The 20,000-nt window shown below is 34.7% G+C and overlaps 1 protein-coding gene and 1 long non-coding RNA gene across 6 annotated transcripts in view; one reads left to right on the forward strand and one right to left on the reverse strand.

Moving 5' to 3' along the window:
• Positions 1-20,000, forward strand: part of LOC138049559 (galanin receptor type 1-like) — an 85,334-nt gene that overhangs the window by 28,485 nt on the left and 36,849 nt on the right. For 4 of the 5 annotated variants that reach the window (XM_068895889.1, XM_068895892.1, XM_068895891.1 and 1 more), the window contains exon 2: positions 2,054-2,111. The gene's annotated coding sequence lies outside the window, so the exon portion shown is untranslated. Of the gene's footprint in view, positions 1-1,166; positions 1,242-2,053; positions 2,112-20,000 lie in introns of those variants that run through there. The other variant, XM_068895893.1, reaches the window with a different exon arrangement.
• The window catches only part of LOC138049561 (uncharacterized), a 9,904-nt gene continuing 3,784 nt past the window's right edge, over positions 13,881-20,000 (reverse strand). Inside the window, exon 4 of the long non-coding RNA XR_011132401.1 lies at positions 13,881-14,430. This is a non-coding gene — a long non-coding RNA (uncharacterized lncRNA). The remainder of the gene's footprint in view (positions 14,431-20,000) is intronic.

A 20,000-nucleotide genomic window follows, 5' to 3' on the forward strand; every position in this document is an offset into this window, starting at 1 on the left:
ACCGCTAATTTCGCTTACCTTTCTCCAATTCCTATATACATGGAATATAAATAGACATCTCCTATTCACGAAAACTACGAAAATTCTACTTAAACGGTTTAATAGTCGCTTAAATCTGTTTGTGTTGACCTGTAGCTCCACTCGCGCGCGGACTCGAATGAGCGGGTGACGCATGCGTAAATGCTGATCTTGTAACCCCCTAATTTTTCCTGATTTTGCAACTTTACTCGTTTATATCTCTGCTTCTGGACGGTGAATTTTTTTCATTTTTTGCATGTTAGCTTAGATTAATTTAAACCGTTTGTCTTTAAAATTTAAAAAAATTCTGTAGGTGAAAAAAAAAATTAGAGTCACAATTCAAAAAAACTTATTTTTCTGAAAAACTGACCTACAGATTTCGTTGAATTTTAAATATTTTAGAGAGTATTTCTAACATTATCTGGTAACGCTGAATGGGAAAATTTCACCGTCTCGTTTCTTCAAAAAGGACAACATATGTTGATTTTAAGGCTCAAAGAAATGCCTAATATCGTTGCCATGGTAACATTATTTTGGAGGAAAACATAATGTGAGAAATCTACGATAGGTACTTAATACCCTGGCCAAATTTCGTCTTGATATGATTGCCCTAACTGTATCTAAGAACAGAATATGTTTATTTGTTTGAAAAAAGGAGAAACTATTTCGAGCCTCCTTAAATCAAGCTGTTCAGCTCACAAAGAGCTTGGGTCCAATGTTGTCAATAATTTACGTTACTTTTACATTGGTTTTTTAATTAAAATGGACACTTGGTTCCTCCCTTTAAAGCTCAAAATTAAAAATAATAATTTTCTTCGAACGAGGCAATGATTAATATGAATATAAAAAACAGTTAATTAGGTATGGAAGCAAGAATACCCAGTATTGCCGTCTCATTTGGGAATATTAAAGATGTACGAGGTGGCTGTTGTACTATCTTCGATGAAATAATACAGCCTCCTACTATTTAAAAAATTAAGCAAAGAAATGAAAATGCAATAAAAACAAGATTTCAAGGTCTCATGGGCATCCGATCTGCTTGTGTTGCTAGTTCAACGTACCATTCATAAAAGTTAGAAACTTGAGCACGTAGACGGTCGGTCCAGAGGACATCGATATGGCGGCCAGAAAGCAGTGAAATATTGGCAACAAAACTGAGCTTTTAGCAAATATTCACTTAGGCACACCTAACATATTGACTGTTCACTAGCCAAAAACAGAAGGTGAATTTTTATTAGATATTTTAATGTATATGATAAGTTCACAGCAGCTATATCGACATCACCTACTGTGCAATGCCCTTAAGTAAAATTGCTGTATTTAATAAACAAAGCACGCTACCGATCTCAAAACATATAAACATATATTTTTAAAACGGCTTATTGATTATTAAGATTAAACCTTAAAAGAGTTTTTATTTTTGTTATTTGTAATTTCAATTATAACTTCACGTGCAACGAAAAAACCTGGTATATCGGTAAAATCTTTGTTCGAGAGGCGTTAAAAAATGATAGAATTTCGATCCTTAGCGAATTTTGGAACTTCGATAAAGAAAACAGTTAAAACGTCAGATTTTCGGTCATTTAAATGATGTCATCTTTTGGATAAAGAAAGGTATGGCAGGATTTTCAGACAGGCAAACTACTCCATGAGTTCCAATTTTAAAAAAAATTAATTGTATAACCAGAACACAAAAGAGGTGTTGAAACCATGATAAAAAGGCGCTGTTGTGTTCTTCTGAGCTCAGAGTTCCCCGATCATGCTATGCCGGCGAAGCAACGAACGGCACTTGCCATGCATAGACAAATCCAATATCGATTCGCTAAATGTGAATGGTTTTGTTTCAGCTGATCCCGAAAATTAAGCAACCGAAAATAATGAATTTTACCTTAAATGGTAAACTATTGCGTGTTAAACTTGCCTCCTAAGGTGAAGACTATACCTTTCAACCACGAAAACAATTTATGTATTGATTTGTTTCCCGATATATTTACATCATTAAAAATATTATTTGTCCCCACTTTTCTGTTTTCAGGACTGGAAAATTCAGATCTTCATAGCAAGAAACTGCCAGGTTTGACCTCTCTTTCCGGGTGAGTTTAATGCATTTAGACGACCGTTGAGGTCTCCTGCCGAACGAAAAGTATATCTCATGCTTATTTTAATTAAAGTTATGTCGCATCAAATCACTGAAAAAATCATCATAGTAGGCAGATGATGGATTTTGCAAGAGCATTGATCGCATAAGCTTATGATCAGTCTGCACGGAGACATTTCTCGAGATCACATTCGTTCTTTATAGCGGCTCAGGGTAAGTGTATATCGAATTCTTCACCTTGATGGATCTTTTACAAAAACATCTTCCCTCGCCGCTCTTTCCACTTTGTCAAGACTTGTCCGCAATGAAAAACTTAAATTTAATTTTGATCTTTTGAAGGCTGAATTTGGCTATGTAATTTTTGGAGGTTGAACGATTTGCCGTTTAAGCCTTAGGGGAATACAACGGACAAGTTCAAAGCATATTTTCCTAGGGACAGTTATAAGTTCATTGTAATTGACAAATACTGATGTTCTTATCAGCGAAATGATTTGAAGTGCCCGCAAATGTTACGGAAAATGTTCCGGGTTTTTTTCGGAATTTCACGAAAATTTTTCCTGTCAGATATTGATAGATGAAAATGAACTCAAGCTTTCCAAGGAGCTAGCTGCTTCCCCAAAAATGTTTTACAAATGACCTATCAGAGAGTCAAAAATAACCTTCTGGAACATGTGTGGGATCCCCTTCCCTAGTTGTGAATCTGTATGTGAGGTTTCAGTAACGTTTTTGTTTTCGACAAATCTCGAAAAGGCGAGGAGGAAAATGTTAGAAATTTCTAGGAAACACTCCTTGCGAACAGATTTTTCAACGAGGTCTTCGTTGGGTGTCCCCAAAGTAAGCATACGTGGCGCTCTTCAGGTTAAGCCCTTCTTCTTGGAGGTTGACCTGTACGGTCATTTCTTCCACCAGCACCGAGTTTGAAACAGTTTTTACTCGAAAACGCTGATAGGTTGACAAACTTTGGAAACGCTTGTTTGTTTGTTCCAAGTCTTCACTGATACCTCACCGAGATCGAGATAAAGTGACGCTGACATGTACAATCGTTTACAAGGTAGATACTTACAAAGTTGGCTTTGCACCATTTAGCAATTTTCTGCAAAATAACCATAGCCTCTTAACCTAAATGTACTGCTTTTTATAGCCGCTTCTATTTTGCGTGAAAATTTTCAAACTTTTTATCAGACAAATTGCAGTGATTTTAGGAAACGGCAACCCAATGACGGTTTGTTTCATTTCTACTGATAAAAGTTATTAATACGGTTAAACACAAGTGGTCTTAAATAAACGTGTAAATTGTTTGGAAGGAAGAAAAACACGCCGATGATTGCCTTAGTTCAGTAGTGTCACAAACTTTGCAATTCTTGCCAAGACAATGCGAATTTCTCAAGACTTCAACAAGTCAGTTACAATTCACGGGCTCTAGAGAAAAGCACACAGGGCAAGTTTCCACTGGCCGTTTGGCAGGAATAAATTATATATTGTAGGAACGACCAAAATCACTCCGGGAAATGGTATTTCAGTGTCAGAAAGCGTCAAAAGCAAGCCAACATTCAAAATCGGCCCCTTGTTGAGAGGTTTGATGGGATCATTGTTTTTTTTTTTTTTTAATTAAAACCATTAAAGCAACAGAGGACGTTTTCCGTGTTTCCATAGTCTCATCTAAACACGAGTTAACCCAGGGTGCCAGAGGTTCTATTTTTCTTTCGCGAGGAGCGACCTCTGGTCACGGCGGTTAAGAATCTTACTTCCATGATTTGTGATTATGAACACGGTCGCTGATTGGTTTTCATAGTCAGTGCCAGTTCTTTCCGAGTAAAAACAATCTAACACTCAATTTCACTGGTTGAACGGCGATAGTGCATCCCAGTTGCCACAAAACCGGTTTTGACCGCAAGGAGTGCTACGAAAACAAAAATTTGGAGCGTGGAAGGCTGAGAATTCGAGCGAGTATTTAGAGGTTTGCACAGTACAATACACAGCAAATTCTGGATATTCGGAGATTTTAGAATTGAAACCTGTTCAGGAATTTCATCAAGCGTGAGGATGTGTTTGTGGTCCTGCCAACTGGATGCCGCAAATCTTTGATATTTCAACTTGTGCTGAAAGTTTGTTTGTATTTGCGTGATCGTGGATTCATTAACCAAAAGATGCTATCGGCGTTATTTGCCCCTTGAATGCCTTGATTGATTCGTATATCCTAGAGCTGAAAGAACATTCGAAAACCGTGAACACCAAAAATATCGTGTTTCGAGTAGGAAACTAGTCACGCGTGAGAAAACTAAACCGCAGCCACCAACAGTAATTAGTTTCTGTTTTCATGTCGCTTTTGATCGGTTGTTGCACGATGGGAACTGTCAAAATCAAACGTTCTATTCCCAAAGGGCTTGAATTGGGTACAACATTGACGTCACTGTAGAAAACCGGTTTGGCAGGATAATCTTATTCCGAATTTGCATGGAAGTGAGATTCTTAACCACTGTGACCAGAGGTTCGTATTTTTCGCCACTCCGTTTTAACCGCTCGCTCCTCGCGAAAGAAAAATAGAACCTCTGGCACCCAGGGTAAACACGAGAGGGAATTTGGAGAATTCGACACAGTTATGCAAACACGAGACGCAGTCGAGGGTTTGCATAACTGTCGAGAATTCTCCCAACTTTCCCGAGTGTTTAGATGAGGCTATGGAAACAAGGAAAAAAGGCCTCTATATTGCTTTTATAAAATATTCCTCAAAGATAATTCGACAAATGAAGGAAGCAAATAATCGAAAATTGTTGATTGAAACAGATTTTCTTGTTACACGGTCATGTTTCCTACCAGCCAATCAAAACGCGCGTCTGATGGCATATAACCAATCAAAATTCGACTGATATCACAGCCGTGGTTCCACACTCTCATCTAAACGCAATGAAAGTGCGCGTGCTATCCTAATTATTATATAAATTCCTGTATTCGATCCCTGCTGTAAGAGGGCATTAAAATGTATTGCTCTGCTGTCATAAATTTTATTCAACGCTTGAGTATTAATTTTGAATAGCTGCTTGAGAGACTTTGCTGAGCTAATTAACATGAAATCAATCGCTTTCTCAATCTCCCATGTATTCGAACGTCATGTCATCCCATAATTTTAACTGAGAAAATTGTTGGGTCTCTATAGCAGCCTAGGGCCTTCGGAAGAACTTCATGCAAATTTCGCGCACTGTAATTGACGCATTTTATGGTAAACGACGTATTTTACCGCCAGAATATTAATTACTGGGTTGCCTATGGCAATCCCAGTCGGAAAATGGGTAGATTTCTCCGTTTTATTTTCCGTGTCGGTAAAAGTCTTGCCTGTCACTCCCCTGCTAAGTGGTGTCTTTGTGCGTAGAGCCTTCTGCGTGTATTTTCTTAGGATCGAGAGGGTAGTGGGAAATGCGTAGATTTCTCTGGTGGACACAGTAGAACGATTAACTTAACCGGCAATGGCGTCGAAAGTCATGTAACGCAAATGGCGTTTTAGTGGATCTTTGAACAAAATATACCCTTATGAAGCTCAATAATGGCAAGTCAGTTGGATACTGAACAAGCTTAAAAGCGACGAGTAATGGACTTCGACAACGATCTGTCTCCCGTCGAGCCGTCTTTTACCAAGTGTGCTGTTACGTAGAACACTGAAGATTCGTAGGGCAGCGATAATAGTGAATTCAAAGACTAGACCAGGTGGATTGCATGAAATTTCAAGCGTTAAAATCGCTGAAAAGGTAAAATTATTTCCGGAGCGATTCAATTGCGTGTCTTAAACAGATTTTCCTTTGATCTCACATAATTGTGTTTTCCCTCAAAATATTCGCTTGTTTTCGCTTTCGCTCGAACATATTTACCTTTGTTACATGTCCAGTGAATAGTTTTATTCTCTGGGGTGAATTTTCCGTCAAAAAATCGGTTATTTGGCGGGGGGTCTAAAACGCAGGTCACATTCCACAGGTCACTCATTGCAGGTCATTGTTTTACCTTTTTAAAAGTGACCCAAAACCCTCAATTTGGCTAACCCTAGGCCTAATTGGGGTTTTTAGGCCTAGGGTTAGCCAAATTGAGGGTTTTGGGTCACTTTTAAAAAGGTAAAACAATGACCTGCGATGAGTGACCTGTGGAATGTGACCTGTGTTTTAGACCCGCCCGTTATTTGGGTGGTTTTTGGCAAACAGAGGTTAATTATTCGTAATGCGATCGCTTCCGTTGCCGTTCGCAACGGGTCGCAAATTTGACAGTTTTATCGCATTATCACATTACGCATTGATCGCTAATCCGATTATTCCTAAAAATCTAAAAATATTCGTGCCTCATCAGTTTTCGGTCGAATTTATGTCCAAGAAAGCAGATAAATTGCAGAAAATTTTAGTTTTGCATCCAAACATTCGTAATCAACGCTAAAATGACCAAATTTTGCCTGGAAAACATATTTTACTGTTATTTTTCTTAAATTTTTTCGTTCAACTTTCGCTTTTATAAAATGTTTCAGTTGTCTGTAAATAAGTTATACGCTGTTGGAAATATGTTTTTTTAATTACCTTTTGCTTTGTTTTTGCAAGCCGGTAATCGGCCCGTGGGCATTACGGGAGAATAATGCCCTACAATTCAGTCACAATTAGCCAATCAGAGCGCGCGTTATATCGGCTACAAACACAAGCCATATAATAAATGGTCAGTAAGTAGTATAGGAGTTGGGGGTACCAGATCATTTTTTGATCTGTTACCAAACCCAACTCTATACTACTTTCCATATAATGGCTTCCAACTTTTGATCTCGTATTTTTGGTAATCTATATGTTTTTCCATATTATGGTTTCATATTTTTGATCTCGTATTTTCGGCTACCAATTATTGATTTCGTATTTATGATCTAGTATTTTTGGAAATCTATATATTTTTGTTGTATAAAATTAATATCTCATATAATAGTATAATGAGTTGTAAAGACATACATGAAGAACTTGTACACATGGAAGAAATCATTTGTCCTTATTGTAATAAAGAAATAGGTAAACATACGAAAGAAATTGAGCAATGGTGCAGTCAACCTGATATAGTGAATGGTAACAATATGCTAGTTTGTAAAAATGTGGGACAGTTAATGGCTATAAACCACTTATAAAATTTATCGAATTTCGTCGGAATAAACATAAATTTCGACGTAAATTAGTGTATGCAAGAAAATATCATATAGAAAACATAATAAATAAAATAGCTGTGAAAAATAATTTCCAGATTACAGTCAAACACAAAAACAAAATAATGAAGATTTTTGAAGAAATTGGAAAGGTTATCAGGCATGTCAACGTTGATGATAGAAAGCGTATGATTAACATCAACTTTCTTTTTAAAAAAATATTTAAAATACTTGATCTTCCTTTTGAAAAGGTCAAGACGACAAAGTCTAAAAAAACTCTTGAAAAGTATGAACTGTATTGGAGAGAAATCCTTACATTAGCATCTGATGAAATCAATGCAATTGTCAAGAAATGAATTTGTCGTTGTATTTTAGAAGAAATTTGTCTACATTAGGACATACATCAGTGACAAAATCGTCTATATTTTTCATTTCATTGTAAATTGATGGTTGAAAATCACCACTTCTCATCATGTCTTTTAAATTTATTAGAAGATGTCCATATGATTGGTATGCATAAGTACAATTTTGAATTTTTATGTCTAATGATTGATAACCCATGTAACTTTTGATCAGTATAGCAGCTGTTGATATACCGACTAAAGCTATACCATGGGTTACTACAGCAGCAATAATGCCTCCTGTGCCTGTCAGAATAGAAACAGAATTCCCAATTAGTTTGAATTTTTTGTATCTTTTTAAAGCTTGCTTGAAGCACCATTGTTTTCTGTGATATGTTTTATAATAGCTCTTTAGTTCATCAACCTGATCTTCAGTCAGTGAATCTGAAATATGATTCCAGTCAAATATTTTTTTCGTTTGTCAGTCATATTTATAGTTTAGATTGTTAATCGTCTGCATAGAATATATAGTATACCACTGACTTGACCACAAAAAGGTGATCTTTTAATCAATTTAGTTGTGTATTTTTCTGAAATAGCATACGTGTAACCTCTACCGAGCTTATGGTGGTCATAACACCTCCCGGAAGCATCATGTAACACACTATGTGAATTTAATATATTAATCCAACCGAAGATCTTTTCAAGTAACCATGTTAGACAGCCACTACCTGGTCCAAGAAGACCCATTTCGCCATTATTGAGTTCAAGAATCTTATTTATAGATATATCTCTTTCGAGATGATAAAAATGCAGGTATCTATAAACAAGTGCTGATTTTAATATTTTATCGTCAATGTTTGGATGTTTTTCCTTTGTTTTTTCAAAATTGTATGTAACATATTCAAGCAATAAATTGATATACATATATATATTACGTTATATTGTATCTTTGCATCAGAACGGTATGATGGTCTAATATCGTTTTTTCATCTAGGATAAAATCCAAATATACACAGAAAAAGGCTATATTTCCTCTAAGAGGAGCTATATCTGTTGTGGGATTCAGACTACCAAAAACAGTTGTACTGTTTCCTGTACGGTTGTCACCAGTAAAATCACCAATATGTATTTTGTTCCAGTAAATCTTACTTTTTTCAGTTTTAGGCGAAGATTTGTTATCCCAATGTACTGATAAACAGTGCCATTTGTTAAGTTCACCCAAATCATTCTCGCTATAATCATCTAGTTTCGAGAAACTCTGAAGAGAAGCAGCAGGACCAAGATAAACACAATTATTTGCAGAATCAGCTCCAGATACCACTAGATTTGAACCAGAATAAGCTATGAATTTGTCAAACCCCCCATTATCGTGTCCAAAAAGAGCATTATTCCAAAAATTTTGTGACGGACCTCTTGAATCTAATTTATAGACAACGAAAACATTGACTGCGTCATTATTCAGATTAACCTGAGATATCATTTTCTGTGTACCACTAAATTTCAGGAAATATCGACCATTATGTTTTTCAGCTTTTGTGCATAAGGTAGGTCTTTTAGATGAATCTGTTTGAGTGGCATCACTTTCCTCATTGCTTTTGTCATATATAGTTTCTACCTTTCTGCTTGAATCAATCTTCACATTTTGACCATCTGATCTGTCTATCTGATATACGCAATTTGCATACATTCGAAGATATTCAGATACCCAAAGATCGAGAAATGAATCTCTAACAATGCTACCGACCTGTGATTTGACAACAACATGGTTATCTGCCGTAGCAGGCTTTACGATGAGATTTTTGCCGGTTTCTGCATGACCATCAGAATTCACAGAAAAATCGACTGTGTCAGTCGTAACTACATCAATATTGGTATATTCGACAGTATATTCGATTTTATTACCGTTGTCGTCCAGAACAAAGTCTCCGTGTTCATCTTTAACATACAATGCCATATATATTTCGATTAGATATTTTTTAGAAATTATAGGGTCTGTAATATATGGTGTAAAAAAACCTTTTTCTTTCGTTAGTAGTGGTTTCAATATATATTCTGTTGATACCGTAGAAAGTGTAACTAATGTTGTAAACCAATCCTATAATATTTGAAGCAGTACCTGAATAAAAGTTACTCTTTATGATTAATTTGTAAACACCATTCAAACGTTTGTTCGACCAGATGACAACTTGCAAAATTTTAATGTTTCTTCCTCCAACAATAGACGACAATCTGGTATTAGTGCTTGTACCATCTAATTGCATTTCATATGAAAAATGACAATTATTAGTTCCGATTTCGGTTGTACCTACAAGAAAAAATGGTATGTATGTTCTGGTTAAAGGACCGTTGTCATCTATCGGTGATCTCGGCAGACCCCTAATTCCGTTGTTGTTCATATTAATGGGTATGTGAATTTGAAGATTATTGTTGGAGACTTCATAAGCTTTTTCGTAATCAAATATACTCATATCTAGATCGTTTTTTGCTTCATCCTTAATGCCATAAATCAGTACATATAAAGGTAACAGACTAGCACTAAGGTTGTTAAAACTACTCTGAACATGAACATATAACCTTCTTTGAATCGATGGAGATGTGCCGTCTGGAGAAAGATTCAATATACCTCGATAATATTTATAATCAGTATCGAATTTTATTGTGTGTGATTTATCAATGTATTCATATTCAGTTTTTCAATGTTATATTAAAAGAATTAAATTCTGAATCATGTCTACCATCTTTTTCGAAATACACTTCTAAACACACAGTATATTTATTACTGAAATCATCACGTATCATCTTGAATAAATTAAAATCAAACCTTCCTTTAAACAGACTGGATCCGTCATTTGTTTTTTGAACCTTCAAAGAGAATGCTTTTTTGTTGGTTTTATGAGGTGAGTCATTATAGGTGATTAAATTAACGTCCTGTATTCCGAAATCTTCAGTGAATTGTCCATCATCCATAGCGTATGCCAAAACGTTCTTTCGATTTTCGTGTGTGCTTATATAACTCTCCGCTATTTTTTGGTCTGTATATTTATTATTTTCGGTACTTATAGTTGAAAAAGCATCATTTACTTGCTTCAAAGTTATGGCATCTTGATTATGTGTGGCGTTTCCGAGATTTATTATTCGTTGATTGTTCATGTCTAGATTAGAAGTCATTGTATTACTGCCGTCTCGTAAAATGACTTGATTTATATCTGGTTTTTTCCAACCTCGAAATCGACATAAGCTTTGTTAGTCACATCTCTAGTACCAGTTGGTTGTCCGCAATTTGTTATTTTATTCCAAGACAAATTCAAATTTCCAGTCATTTCTTGAATACCACTCCGTAACACAACCTGATTGACATTTGGTTTAGCGGCTAATGCAGTATCAATGTATCCTTTATTTACTACATCAGTCGATTGTGAACCGTTACTAACCTTTGTAATTTTATTGTCACCAAAGTCAAAATCACTAATTACGGAAACTGTCCCATCTCTTTTTAAATAATTGGCAAGATCTGTTTTATCGGCTTTTTGAGACAACTCTGTTTTATCAGCCTTTTGAGTCATAAAATCATCGATGTAAAATTTTGTTGCAGCATCTTTATGATGCACTGGTTCGTCTAACCCCTTGATTCTTTGATCTTTCATGTCGATAGGATTTTGTGCTTCAATATCACCAGTGTTAGTATTCAAATCAAGATAAAATGCTTCTAGTTGTAAATGTGTTAATGCATCAGCTGTATTATGTCTACCGGGTGCAACATTTTCTATTCTTCTCGAATTCATATCGAGTGCTCCTAACATCTTATTACTACCGTCAACTAGTAATGCCTTATTATCAACATAACTCTTAGTGGTTGCATCGTCATTCGTTTGCGGTGAAGCTACATTCCTCAGTTTTTTATTTTGAATATCGTAATCACCGTCATCTGTTAGTTTAAAACCAACGCCAGGCAATCCTTTTACTATTTCAATAATTTTGTCATGTGACAATGTATCTTCAGGTAATTTGCCATTTGAGTAACTCATATATATATGGGTTATATTGTTCCATTGAAGTTCATTGTTGTAAATTTCCGTGGCTTATCGATATATATGAAGCTGTAAGGGTCACCAGTTGCTTTTTCGTATAATTGTTTTGATACATTGTTATCTCTGCAAATAAGCGACTTTTCGTTGTTGCTTGGAAATTCATAAATAGCAAAATGTGAGCAGTTTAATCTGACATCTTTTGGAATTTTATAATATGCTTGACTGAGATAAATAACACTGCAATTTTTATGTCTTCCCTGAATAAAATAGTCAACTAATGGCTTTTGGTTTCTATCACATACAAAATCGTCAAATATTACCAATTTCTGATTTTCACTATCAAGATCGTTTACAGGAATGATTTTATCATTGCTTGCTTCAATAACATCATAACCAGCTTCATCACTTATTGGTTTGAACTTATCCATGAGATTCTGATACTTTGACTGCTCTAAGTTTTTTGCATAAAGGTATATTTTATCAAAGTACAACAAATTGTAAATCATATGCATCAGTGTATTTGTTTTTCCCGAACCAGAAGGTCCGCAAATGAGCATTCGGAAGCATCGATCAGGCATAAAATCATATAATTGTTTAAAATTGGATGTGACTTTATTGTCAGTATCATAATTTGGTATTTTCATTTATATTATATGGGTATATTATTTCAATAACATGGTGTATAACACGGTGTTTAACATGGTGTTCAACACGGTGTTCAACACCGTGTAAAACGTTATTTTTATATATGAATTTCCATTTTATGTAACGTAATAATATAACAAAAATGAGTTTGCTTAGGTGGAAAGAACTCGCAAAGAGTAAATCTGAATTAGGGGATAAGATCAATTATGTCCATAATGCAATTACAAAACATACTATTGGTCAGCAGACCAGTCAACAGGGATTTTCAAAAGTATTCAAACCAATTACAAGTAAATTAGATGATGTTATTGATAGTAATCAGGTTTTAAGGTTGCCAAGGAAAAAACGACCACTGAAGAAAGGAGAAGTTCCTGATTACGGCATTGATATAGAGGATGAAGTTCCAGATATGAATCTTGGTGAATTATTTGAACAACCTGTTTTGCCACAGCAAGAAAAACAACTGGTGCCAAAACCGCCAACATATGAAGAATCTTTACAAGATCTTCTGGAAGGCAAAAAAGAGATTTATGTTGATCCTAAGTACTTTCATGAAGAACCAGAATTACCACCAGAATATGATGAAGACGAGGAGATAGATTATGGATTAGATGATGAAGATATGGATAATGAGATATTAGGTGATCTTGGTCTTCAAAATTATGATTCTGTTGAAAAGGTGATAAATTAACAAGAAATGACTCAACGAAAAAACAAAAACTATCTCAACAAGATTGTCAATGAAGCTAAAATGAAAAGAAATCAATTAAAAGGTTACAAATCTCAAATCACGAAACAATATAAATCAGGAGAAAATTCAGATGCAGAAAGGCAAGTGCTAAACAAAAGAATAGACAACGCAAGAGCTACTTTAAATGAATACATAAAGCATTATGAAAACAAAATCGAAACAATGAAAGGTTCTGGTATGAAAAAACAAAAAGGTGGTAATGTTATATTTTTCAACAAACCGAAAGAACTTATAAAAAAATTAGATTTAATTGTTGGTGAGATATTAGCAGGTAATACCACCATTGACATGCGAAATATGGGTGTTTCTATATTGGACATGCTTTTAAAGATGTCAACAATCAACAGGTCACAATATGATAAATTATACAAACAATATTTCAAAATTTAATGTAACTTCATTATATAATGCAACGAGAGATAGTTTTATCATCTTATAGTGTAAAAAATCAAGGGAATAATAAACCAGAAGATTTTACAACAAATTTTACCAGACCTATAATTCTAGACAATAATAAGCAATATGTTATTGGTCTTAACAGAGTCATCAACATGTCATTCACTTGGTTCAATGTCAATGCTGGATACAAAAATCAATTAATTAAATATAGCTCAGATAATGGTTTAACTTTTAAAAACATTACACTTCCGGCCGATGTATGGAATTATACAGATTTCAACACATACATTGAAAATGTAACGAAAACTGGTGATACGTTTCCAATCACTCTTGAATTCGACAACACAACATTTAGGGTCACGGTTACATTAGCTGAAAATTACCAACTTGATTTAAGAGCAAGTAATTTTAATGACCTAATCGGTTTTGACAAAAAGATATTAGCAAGTGGAACGCATATTGGACCAAGATTGCCAAATCTCAGTCAAGACACAGACATACTCAATATTCATTGTGATTTAATGAACAAATCGCTTGCAGACGGTAAAGACACAGACATAATTTATTCATTCTCAACCAGTGTACTAAAACCAAGTTACTCCTTCACCCTCGAACCGCGACGAGTCACATTTAATCCAATTAATAAAATTACAATTTCATCAATCAGAATGTGGGTAACAGATGGAAAAAGAAGATTACTGAATCTGAATGGAGCGGATACGTCTTTTTCACTTGTTCTAAAAAGCATATAATAATATAACATAAGAGTATAAATGAAACCGTATGAATTCAAGAGGTTTTATCATCCGAAACTTGGTAGATTTGTTTTTCAACACAAAGGGTCTGGACTTATCGTTGACAATATTTTTAAACCGTTAAAGAGTGTGGCATCATCTGTTTTCAAGAAATTTGCTAAGCCAATAGCAAAGAAGGCATTAGAATCAGGGGTTTCCCATGCAGGTGAGCGTCTGGGTAAGGCGGTATCAGAGAAGTCAGGAGACCTAATAACGAAAAAATTGGCAAATTTGAGAAAAGGAGCTACAAGACAAAGGGCAATTGTTCCATCCTCACCCATTAAACAGCAAGATGAAAGTACTGATATGATCCTCAATGAATTGATATCAGGATCTGGAAGAAGGCGTAGAGTCTTCAAATAAATAACATGATAGCAAAATTATATAATATAATAGTATAGATGGCTTTTCGAACAAGTGAATTTTTACAAAGAAATGAGTTAGTGCGTTTCCAACTTGATGATGTAATTAGAGCCCCAGCCAATGGTCAACATCAGGAGAAAAATGGATATACATTTACAATCAATGATCGATCGAGTTTTTACGATTGGTACAATGCTTATTTCGAGGTCCAGTTCCAGGTACAAAAATTGGCTGATGGTACAGCCTATGGTGCAGATCGTATAACAGTTATTAATGGATCTCATTCATTGATTTCTCATATGATGATAAAAAGCGCTGGTAAAATTGTGTACGATACTGATAATTTACACAAGGTCGTTTTTGTTAAGAATTTACTGGAATATTCTGATGATTACTCAAGAAGTGTAGCCAAGAATAGTCTTTGGTATTTAGATACAAATCATCTTATAGCTAATGCTAATCAGAATACAGGATTTGAGGCTAGACGACTTTTAACAACCGGGAATTCTGATGTCAATAGAATCATACCTCTCAATCGTTACAGTTTTCTTGAAGAGTTGGAGGGTAAGATGTTGGTACCAATGCAGCTTGAATTTACTTTAAAGCTACCGGATGATAGAGAACTACTTCAAAAACTTGATGCAGTTGATGATGGAAGGGTTGTCATTGACAGATTTCTACTATGGGTTCCAAAACTGACTCCAAAGGACAGTCTGTATGATAAGTTCATTGGTTCTTTTTTAAAACAGGATAAATGGACGTATCTCAGAGAAATGTATCAAATGTCTAGTCCGAGGCATGGTAGTGGATTCTTCCAGATTTCTTCTAGTATTGACAATGTTAAAGCAATTTTTGTATACCTACAACGAGCTAAAACAAGGAATTCGGCGACAAATCCATATGAATTTGATACATTTAATATAAATGCCGATCGTGGGAATGGTAGTTATTTGACAACATGCAGATTGGAATATGGTAATGAAGTATTCTACCCAGAAGCTGAGTATGACAGTGAAAGTAAAGTAAGAATATTCAACGATTTAATGTCTTATGCAATGAGGAAAAACGATTACAACACCGGAACCCAGTTGAATATAGCTAATTATAATAGTCTATACTCACTAATCTATTTCGATCTATCATATCAGGCAGAGAAATTAACAAGAGATCCCAAACAGTTGATTTTTAGGAATAAACTCAATGCTAATAGTGCTGACGACAGTCCTTTCAGCGTACATGCTATCGTTTTATATGAAGAAACAGTTGTCATTGACAAAATCGGAAATGAACTGGTTATAGTATAAGCCCACAACTGAAATAGTAATATGAAATCAAGTCAATAACTCCTATTTATTTGTATATGTTTTGTAACTGGAATTATATAACATATATTATATGACTGAACTTCATGAAATCAACGTAAGACTTTCAGATAATCAAAAAAAGAATCTGAGTAATGCTTACCATAAAAGGGAAACAATTGTTCTAAGACTAACAAATGATTCTCTTAATGGAAACGACACTCTTTATGTTCCAGCAATGGTAAAAAAAAGATTGCAAAAAAATCGCAAATTGAACAAAGGAATGGACATCAAATTAGCCAAAACAAATATCAGGAAACAAGTCGGTGGAAGTCTTTTGAGTACCGTATTAACACTTGGAAGATCATTCGCACCAACAATTGCAAAAACGCTTGGACTAAGTGCTTTGGGAGGACTAGCGAGCGAAGGTGCTTCTCAATTGGTTAAAGCAATCTCTGGGAAAGGAGTACAGACTGGTGGTTTTCTCGTGCCACAAGACAAAATTAAAAAGCTGATAGAATATAAACATCTTTTATCGACGAAACAAAAACAGGATATATTAAATGCCCTTCAATCGGGTTCAGGTGTTCGTATAAAACCAACCAAAACACAATCAGGTGGATTTTTAGGAACTCTGTTAGCTAGCATCGGTATTCCACTAGGTATTGAAGCCATAAAAAAGATGACTGGAAAAGGAGCTCCACAGGTTGGGTTACCACCTCCTTGGTCTAGAAGTGGTAATGGAGCACCTAGAAATGGGTTACCAAAAATACCCCCTCCTTTCTACGGCTTGTGGATGATATTTCCGGCTCAGGTAAAAAAAAAGAACTACCAAAAAAAAATCAGGAAAGGGACTACTATTGAGAAAAAACAGTCCATTCAATGGCGTACCCATTTTGGGGGCAATATTGTAAAACCAAAATTTTATAAAAACACCCCTTTGAGTAACCATGATCTAATAAAATGGTGTAAATATTTGAATATACCAATCAATGAAGTATTGTCAAGGAATGAAAATGTTCCACATAACCATAAACAGGCGTTATTCATCTACAATCTTGAACCAGCTTATATGTCAGGATCCCACTGGGTAGCCACTTATGTGAAAGATAAAGTGATAAATTATTTTGATAGTTTTGGTATGCCTCCGTTTCAAGAAATGGTCAATCATGCCAAAAAGAAAAATCTGACTTTGTTGCATCAAAATAATCAGATACAAAATATGTACACAACAACATGTGGGTACTTCTGTCTCTTCTTCTTAAATGAAATGAATAAGGGTAATTCGTATTATGATTTATTACAAGTGTTCGACATAAATGATACAATGAAAAATGAGAGATTTATCGAACATTATTTTAGAAATATCTAACTTATATATATTATGAAATCGTATTGTGTTAAACAAAAGAAAGTGACTGAATGTACTGAGCCTTCAGGTTACAAAACAACTAAAAATGGCAGACTAATGTTCTTTTGCACTTGTGCTTCATGCGGCATTAAAAAGACCAAATTTGTTAAAAAACAGGGAAACTAAATAGCCTGTCAGAGATGGCAGGCAAAGGGATCATGTCAGATTTAGGTAATACAGCAGCAGAATTATTTTTAACTAAAGGAGTACCTTATCTTGGCAAAAAAGCAGTTGAAATGGGTAGATATTACACATCAGAAATGCTACGAGATCCAAAGTTACAGAAGAAAGCCATTGATTATGCTTTGGATAAACTTAATCCGGCAATTCAAAATGTTGGATCACAAGCTTTAAATCAATTGTCGACAAAAATAAGACCAAATAAAAAATACACAACAAACAGAAAAGATCTTGATGGTGGTGCTCTTGATATTCACAAAGCTATTGCTAAATTACCAAAACCAAAGAGCGGATGGACGCTTCCTGGGCATCATTACACAGGACCTTACAATGATTTGGAAAATCAACTGAAGTATGACCCAAAAACTGGTCAAATATTAGAAATATACGATATACCGACTGGAAGAACTGATGCAATAGCAATGCAACACGATGTTGATTATTCCGTCTGCAAGGATGATAGGAAATGCAAAAATAAAGCAGATAGAAAAATGGTTCAAGCTTTAGACAACGTACCGTATAATGAAAGACAATGGGGGCATTGGTTGGCAAGAAATGTTATCAATACAAAGCAGAAACTAGGTCTAGGAGTTTCAAAAAACGGAAAAAGCCGTCGAGTGAAGAAAACTGGCAAGAAAAATTAGCAGATGAGTTACATAAACCCATAAAACGTAATTTTACTCGGCGGCGTGTAATCACAAATCATATTGATGAAATATGGGCAAGTGATCTTGTTGAAATGCAACAGTTTAGCAAATGGAATAAGGGTTATCGATATATTCTAATGGTCATTGATGTTTTCAGTAAATACAGTTGGATTGTACCATTAAAGGATAAAAAGGGTGATGAAAGTGTTACAAAGGCATTCAGTGAAATGTTCAAGGAAGGCAGAAAACCACAATATTTATGGGTTGATAAGGGAAAGGAGTTCTATAACAAACACTTGAAAGACTTGCTTGACAAAAATGGGATACATATGTACTCCACTGAAAATGAGGAGAAATCCTCGGTGGTTGAAAGGTGGAATAGAACAATTAAATCCAAAATGTGGAAACAGTTCACTGTTCAAGGTAATACAATGTATCTCGATATACTACCCAAACTAGTGAAAAAGTACAACAACACAAAACATTCAAGCATAAAGATGACACCTACTGAAGCCAATAAAAAGATAAATGAAGGAAGCGTTTACTTTAATCTATATGGTAATCTGGAGCCATTATCAGCTAAAGCAAAATTTAAGGTTGGTGACAAGGTCCGAATATCTAAGTATAAACGGAATGTGTTTGACAAGGGTTACACACCAAATTGGACTGAAGAAGTGTTTACAGTTGATAAGATCCAATACACTAATCCATTAACATACAAACTAAAAGATCTCAGAGGTGAAGATATTCAAGAAAGTTTTTATCAACCTGAATTATTAAAAGCTATACAGGATGTTTTTCGTATTGATAAAGTCATTCGGAGGGACTATAAGAAGAAACAAGCTCTAGTGAAGTGGAAGGGATACAGTGATGATTTCAATAGTTGGATACCATTGAAAGATATTGAAAATATTTAAACCCAAGTTATGTAACGTATATAATAATAACTACGGTTTATACTGTAATTGCTACTTTGTAGCCAAAAATATTTGATTGTTTCTGGCTATTTATTTACATTTTTTGTTGTGAACATACTTACTACCATTTTTCATCACTTTATTGCATCTTGAACATTTGTATTCCTTGTTTTGCCATTTTTTAACAGCTTTCATTTGAATTTTCTTCTTATGTTCTGCTGATACTTTTGGTCTTGTATCAGCAGATTTTTTGTGGTTATCAGGCAAGTCATCTTGCTTGATATACTCAAATTTGTAGTGTTGACCATCTATTTTTGAAACACCTGATTTTACACGATTGAAAGAATCACAAACCATTTTAACAATACCAGCGTTTATTTGAAGATGTTGTTGAACCGCATACATGCTGTAATAGTATGAAACTTCATTAGTATTAATGTTTGTTGCTTTTACACATTTTCTGTTTTTATGATTTTTAGCAGCAAATGTATAATCACGACCCTTAGCTGCTTTTTTACAATTCTCTTGCTGTGTGACAAGCTGTAAATTACATAAGCGATTATCTTTCTTGTTGTTATTAATGTGATCAATCACTTTTCCTTCTGGAATCATACCGTTGAAACATTCCCAAATGAATCTATGAGACAGCATATTTTTTTGTTTACAACCGTTTTTTCTTACAGCAACATGTAAATAACCGGAATTACTTTTTGTACCTTTGCTTGGTACTTTTTTGACGATATTCATCACGTTTCCATTTTTATCTGAAACACACAAGTCATAAATCGGATGAACAGAATAAACGCATTCAATAATTCCAATATTACTCATTATAATATAGTTTATATATTTTTCTTTATAAGGATTTGTGTGCGTTTATGGCTTAAAGATTTATTACAAATGATAATTATATAGAATGAAAAATAATATCTCACGTAATAATACTATGAACAAGAAA

Source organism: Montipora capricornis, chromosome 5, assembly GCF_036669925.1.
Source record: "Montipora capricornis isolate CH-2021 chromosome 5, ASM3666992v2, whole genome shotgun sequence".
NCBI lineage: Eukaryota > Metazoa > Cnidaria > Anthozoa > Scleractinia > Acroporidae > Montipora > Montipora capricornis.